We start from the raw sequence: 7,079 nt of genomic DNA, 5'->3' as shown, positions 1-7,079 counted from the left end.
CCTGGAGGTCCAGGATGTAAATCCAGAACAGGAGTTTTCCATATTCCTCTATTTTACAGGCTTGCAAAATGGGGACATGCAGAGTACCAGCCACCTAAACCCGCAGGAAAAACATCAATTAAAAAAAAAAAAACGTGCTCGTAATTGTTAAGACAGGCTGGAAATATTGAAAAATAGCATTTCAATGGCTCTGTTATTGCAGAAGTATGGAAAGCACTTCCCTCGTTGAAGAATACTTCCCATTCGAAACAATTTGCTGTTTAACTGAGAATTTAAAGTATGCTCAAGATACTGTAGCCTAACCTCTTCTTTTGAGGCAGAGCTGACTGTGATTGCCACCTCTGGGGACACATCCTTCTGTGACTAAATATATTAGTGTAGAGGAAAACCTCCCACCTTGTTATTGTTCCAGCTTTCGTAGACAGAGCAGAAAACACCGCTGCCTCATGCAGTCACAAAGTTACAAAGCCCCATGCGTGGCACGGATAAATGAAACTTTTCAGAGTGAAGAAGCTCTTCTGTATTTTACAGGCAGCTGCTGGGAGTCACAAGGCAACAGCACAATGTTGGCACAAGCTAGCATACCTCCTAAAATCCCAATTGTAATCAGCAATTAACATAAATATGCTAGCAAATTGGTGTCTTTGTATTTTTAATATGTTTAAGCTAAAGAAGAAAACTTTTTTCTTTGTAAAGCAAGCTGTTAATTAATAAATAGCGCTGAACACTGAGATTCCTAAATTAACACCTGGAAAGCCAGTGTCTGGAATACTTATTTCCAGGCTGCCAGTCTATCTGGGAGAACATCGGTTAAGTTTGCCAACCAGAAAACTAATCTCCACCCAGAAAAAGTATCCAGTTTACTGGCATTTCAATATAATGCTCTCTCGTTATCCAATTATACTTTATTTTGAGACAATCTTCCCTGGCAATAGCTCATTGTAGCCTGTGAAAAGTTTACTGCTTGGACAAACTTCCATCTGGTAAAAATTTTCACTAAAAATGCTTGTAAATATTGTAAAAACAGATGGTTTTTTTAAAAAGTTTTCTCTTTATAGGGAGATTTATTAGCATACTGCTTCCTCAAACGCAGGTAGTTCCATTGCCGACAAACTGGCATTAATATCTAATAATGGTATTGGCTTCAGCTTCTTTTTTTTTTTTCACTTTGGATGCCCAGTGAAGTGATATTACTGACTTCTGGATCAGCACTGCCTCTTTTTGAGGCCAGTAGCTTTGTTATGATAGCTATTGCTTGTCATACGATATAATTGCAAAAGAAATAAATTGAAAAAAATAATCATATTTTTGACATAGTAAATCTACTGCACGTGATGTAGCCTTCATCACAGTTCATCTGCTTCACACTTCTAAATACCATCTTTGAATTGCCTGACATCTGCCATCTTTATTTGAAGTAGCATTGAGCTAATATTTATTAGCTTTTCCACTGAAAACAGAAACTCTTCATTTGCAAACACTTCAAACTTTATATATACAGATATATATAAAATATATGCCAGTATATAGCTTAAAGCTTGATCCTTGTTACTCCAATTTTGTATTTGCTTTCATTCTGCTTAGAGTCCAGGAAACTCAAAGGAGGCCAAAGAAGATCAGCAACAGTTGAATCAAGAAAATATTTTTTTTAGAGTTTGAATTTATCCAACCTTTTTGCTATGAAATGAACCGTTGTGCTTGTGGGTAATGTACAACCCAAAGCAGCTTTCTCAGCCTGTAACGCATTGCGTGGGAATGTAAAAACCTTTCTCACTTACCCAGGTAAGCAATACCGCAAAGACACATGTGTTGGCTTAATATATATCCTTAATACCTGGCACAGCAGTGGTAACCCCTGTTAGCTTTCTGCCTTGGTTAAGCAAGCCGTCAGAGATGAGATGCCTGAGATGAGCTGTCAGTTCATGCAGCAGAAGGCAAGGAGAGAGTTTAACTCAAGAGATTTACCATTCCTGGCACCAGCCATTGTTAATGGAATAACCCCGTGGTTTCTCCCCAAAAGCTTTGTAGAGATATGTGTCTTCTGGTGGTTCACAAGCTTGGTTTTCCCTGGATTTTGCTGCCTGCAGGGGTATGAAGGGGGTTTCCTAACTGGTTCTCTGGCATCCTTGGGAGAAACAGCAGGTAGCCTCCAACTAACTTTGTGTGGTGTAATGGGGTAGTTTCAGGGGTCTGCTTTGCTTTGGTTAGAGTTGATAGTGCCATGGCTGTGCACGGGAAGCCTGCAAGAAGGAAATGGCTTAGCAGTAGGGAGAAGGGGTGCCATATAGACAGGACTAACTAAACTAAAAAGAGAAAGCAAACAGAGAAGTCATTTTTATCATTTATTGTATTCCTCAAAAATGAAATAGTGGGAAAGAAAAGGTCCTGGCTGGAACAGGAGTTACAAGCTTCAGTTGCACCTCTAAGGCAGCTGGAGATGAGGATGCTTACCAGGTACCAGGTACTTTTATGAATATCTGTTTGTGTGTTTGTTTGTAGGAGCAGCACCGCCTCTTCTCATGTACAGGCAGTTATTTTTAAAGACATAACCATGGAAGGGAGAGTTCAGAATGGCAGAATAATGTGTCCAGAGAGCAAGACTTAAGACATGAAGCGTTGTCAGGCAGGAACTCCATTTCCAAATTAATTTTACTTATGTCCAGCTTAATGTGCACTTACAGACATTTTTATGCCATTCCTGTGGTTTGTATATCTTGACTGCAGTACCAATTTATAAAAATAGCCAAAAAACATCATTTGAGACTTGGGACCCTGTCTTCCCATTACAGAGTCAACTCCAAGAAAATGATACTTCAGGTATTTTTACGTATTGTGAGGTGCCACTAAGCACCATGTTCTTCTTTAGGTCCAGCACCGTCTGTGGAAGAATTTGTTGCACCAGGCAAGCCCCCACCTCACCATCAGCTGGATACGCCGGTCAAGAACTCAACTAGAATTTGTTAGTATCTGCTATTTAAAACAGTCTAAACTAGCTTACTTATTTAGGTCAGCACACACTTGTTTGGTTTGCTCCACTGGTTTCGTATAAAACTACAACTACTACAACTAAAGTTTGAATGTAGGTTGTTACTAGACTATAAAACCTTTGATGCTGGAGGCATCACTTTAACTGCACCTGGTACTGTGGGATGTTGTCTGGGGTCCACTGCAAGATAACTAAGAGGTTTGTTAAATGAAGTTCTCCATATTGATTTGACACCTGAATGTGGAAAAAGGCAAACAGTTCATAGTAAAATAATCTGAAAATACGGAGACCATTACCCTGTCCTCACACTCCTGCCACTTTCCCCTGGAAGTACTGGTACTCCTTGGAACCCTGCCAGTGCTCTCCTGCCTGTGATCGGCATGGACAGAGCTTGATGTCACAGCGATATGGAGGAAATTCCTGCATGGTTTATTGAGGATATTAGACCTTCTGGCAAACACCCTTGCAGATCCTAAACAAAGTCTGAGTCATCAAAGTCTGGCTGCGGTGCCAGCATTGATTACGTTGACTTACTGTTTGCCTTCTTGGAAAGGAGGAAGATGTACTGAGACACTGATATAACAAATCCCTACTTTATTATGCTTCAGCCCAGAGCTTTGATCCCACCCGGAGCTGGCTGCCATTTATCTTCAAGTTGCCTGCATAGCGCATAACTCCCCCTAAATGATTCTGCCCCTGAGATACACGTCCACCTCCTCCCCAACCTCCCTTAGTTCCCCAGCTCTTAGCTTGTGCACGGCTTAAAGTCCCAAAGGAGAGCTGTGCTAAATATTAACCGGTCCCTTTCCACAAAACAGAAAACCTGACAGCTTTACCACACATGAAATTTCTTGTAAAGCATTCCTGACATACAGTAGTGCCATGGCCGGCTTCAGATGTGCTTCAAAGCCGAAACTCACTTTTTGTTACAGATGGTGAAGAAGAAATGTCTTTACTTGAAATGATGATGTATTTTTAAAAAAAGAGAAAACCACAGAAGGTAATGGATTGGAAGAAGTCAAACTTTCCTTACAGGCCTGACCTTGTGTTTGTTGGAGTTGCACGCATCCCTGGAATAATGTATCAGCATATAATTCCTTCCTCTGGTTTCAGATTGGACTACAGCATTTCAAGCCACAACACAATTTTCTCCTATCTCACAAGGAAAGCATATATTCCAAAATTAATGGAAATCTGAAAAATATGCTTGACTCGCAAAGCTCTGTGGCTAATGTACTTAGGCAATCAAGCATATTTCTTTTACCAAGTGATTCAGAGTACATTCCATAACTGACTGCAGAAGATGGGTCTTTCAATGTTTTACACAAAGTTCTTTTTGTAAAAAGCTAAAGTCTGTCCTCAAAAATACGGAATTTAAGGGAAGATTAACCCAAACCGTGTAATTTACAACAGCATGAAATGAATCTACATCTGTTGAGTTTATAGGTAAAAATGTCATACACCCGTCTTCTACATACCACCAAAGCATATCAAATATCTCCTGATATGAAACAGTTTCAGAATCAGTCACAGTCCAAACAAACATGCTTAGAATATGATCAGATTAAGTTGTTTAAAATACAGGGCATGTGGAAGGCATCAAACACTGACATCAGATGGAAATCAGACTTCTCTTCCGAAAGAGCTGAACAGTGGGTCGGTCTTAGTGTAGGATCAGCAACTTTCCTGGACAGATTCCTGCTCTCAAATGGTTTAGCAAAATGCTTTTAAAAAGCGTAGTAGACATCCAAAAGGGTTTTATAAAGTGCCATCAAATTATATCTATCATTTTGATAGATACTAGGGCGGCTACTTTAAAAAGCAGGGCTGCAATTAGGGAAAAACCACCATCAAACAGGAATCAGGCATAAAATATACATCAGACTCAATAGAATCTGTCAGCATTGAAAGCCTACTGCAAGCATGCCGGCAGACCCAAGAGGATGTCTAGCATTTTGCTGAACACATTACCTGGTAAAAGCATGTCCTTGACAATAACGCACATTTGTTTTCCTACAGAAAGTTAATTAGAAGCATTTTCCGTGAGTGACAATGTGATATTTGAAGATATTTGTAGATAATGATACTAGAAGCAGCTAATATCTTTTACAGGCATACCCTACATGTCTTAAGATACCATAAGAGGAAGAGATTTAGAAACACTTAGAAGGTAGAAATATTTTTAATAAACTCATTTAAAGTGTATAGGAACATAACAGTGATGATGGCCTGCCGTACAGGGTCTGATGGATCTGATGTGCAATGAGGAAATCCCTTTGACGCCTGTGCAAAATGTCCATCATGGGATGATTTCTTTTTTTTCCTAATCAGAAAAGTGAAAGGAAATATATTTTCATCTTCTTAATGGCAACACACACAAAAATCTTAGCCAAGTTAAAGGGGAAGGCATTATCCACTTCAGCTCTTCTAGAAGAGAGAGGATGCTGCGTGGCTTTTCCTCCGAGCCACAGTTGTTTTTCCCAGCCTGCAGACCTGCCCAGTCCTACCTCCCTGCTCCATTCAGCACAGCATTTACTAGATGGAACAGCCTTGGAAAGACAGGACATCATACAGCATAAATGGGTTTTATGTTTCTAGTCCCCATCTTTACTAGCACTTGCGGGTCTTCCCTCCCTACCATATCCTCCTTCACCCTGGCTTGCAGGCGCAGGCTGGGAACCTGCTGTCCGGTGGGTATTGCTCCCAGGGCTGTTAATGGCCATGATGCAGCTGCGACCTGAGCAGAGCAGAGGAGCAGAAGCCAAAAGCCAGCTGTGGCTTGCAGCTGCACAGGGCAGAGGAAGATTCCCGCATAGCCTGGGAATAGCCACAGAGCGAAATGCCCAGGAGAAGACAAGAGGTGAATAAGACAGATGCATTGCGAAAAAATGTAGTGGAGCATGTGGAGCTAAGGGGAGAGATATGAAGCACTGGTGGAAGGTAGGGATGACAAAAAAAGGAGGGAGAATCCTGTGCTTCGGATCCTGCAAGGTCACTAGGCACTATCTGGTGAGCGGTGCATTAAGAGAGCCCTGAGGGGCTGAAAGAGATCTTTGGTCAGGGAGGGAGCACAGACTGAGAGCAATGAAGGGGAAAACTGCTTGTTAAATAGGTTTTCCATGAACAGGCTGGCAAAGATAGAAATGCCGTGACGTTTACCTTTTCCTCTAAATCTTCCTGGAACAAAATACTCTGAAATCCAGCTGAATGCAAAGACATCTCCTGGCTCCTTTGGAAACCATCTTTGGCAAATTTGTTAGCAACGATGTGTATCCTTCTTCTAGTGTATGGAGGGTATGAATAAATTCCCCATGGTTGATCCAACCCTCTCACCCTGCAAAAATGTCTGCACTAGAACTAAGAATTTCCTTGCTCCCAGGCAGAAAAGGTTAACTCCTTCCTTGCTGAAACTGCAACCTTTAAAAACCCACATTGAATTTCAGATATATTCAAGTCAGTCAGCACAAGCAAGAAAAAAGCTTTGGACAGACTTTAGGATGCACATTCAGTTCCATTTTTGGAATGGTGGAGTTCTTCAAAGTTAATTGCTGGTTACACAGAATACCACAGGACTTGGTATCACTTGTAAACTGTTATACAGCAGTAGGGGAAGAAGGGTTTCCTCTACAATAGAGGATGACTTACAGACATGCCCAAGTGGTGGTTGGGACAAGCAACAATGTCCAGCCTTTTTTTCTTGCAAATTAAACTCCTGAAAGCACATAGGATGCCCATCAGTCTTGTGTAGCTGGTGCTTGGAGACTTCCCATTATTTCTATTCATACCATTCACAGAGCACTGGATAAACTTCCCTCTCACTGACAAGCAGTGCCTGAGGAAGACAAATGAACTGTCCTGGAGCCAAACATCTGGCTGGTCCCAGAGGGACAGGGAATGGGGCGAGAAAGCCCCTACCTCCGAGCACATGAGCTGGCAGAGCAAAACCTTGTGAAACCTATTCACTATTGGGTTCATCATGCACTTTCCCCGGGATCCCTCACAAAGCCTTAGTTACAAATGTAAATTAAGCTCCAGAGACATCTAAATTCTCAAAAAGACAGAGATGCAAATCATGAGGAAAGACATCAAAAGC

This window comes from Phalacrocorax carbo, chromosome 5 (genome assembly GCF_963921805.1).
Source record: "Phalacrocorax carbo chromosome 5, bPhaCar2.1, whole genome shotgun sequence".
Classification (NCBI taxonomy): domain Eukaryota; kingdom Metazoa; phylum Chordata; class Aves; order Suliformes; family Phalacrocoracidae; genus Phalacrocorax; species Phalacrocorax carbo.
This window is presented reverse-complemented; position numbering follows the sequence as displayed.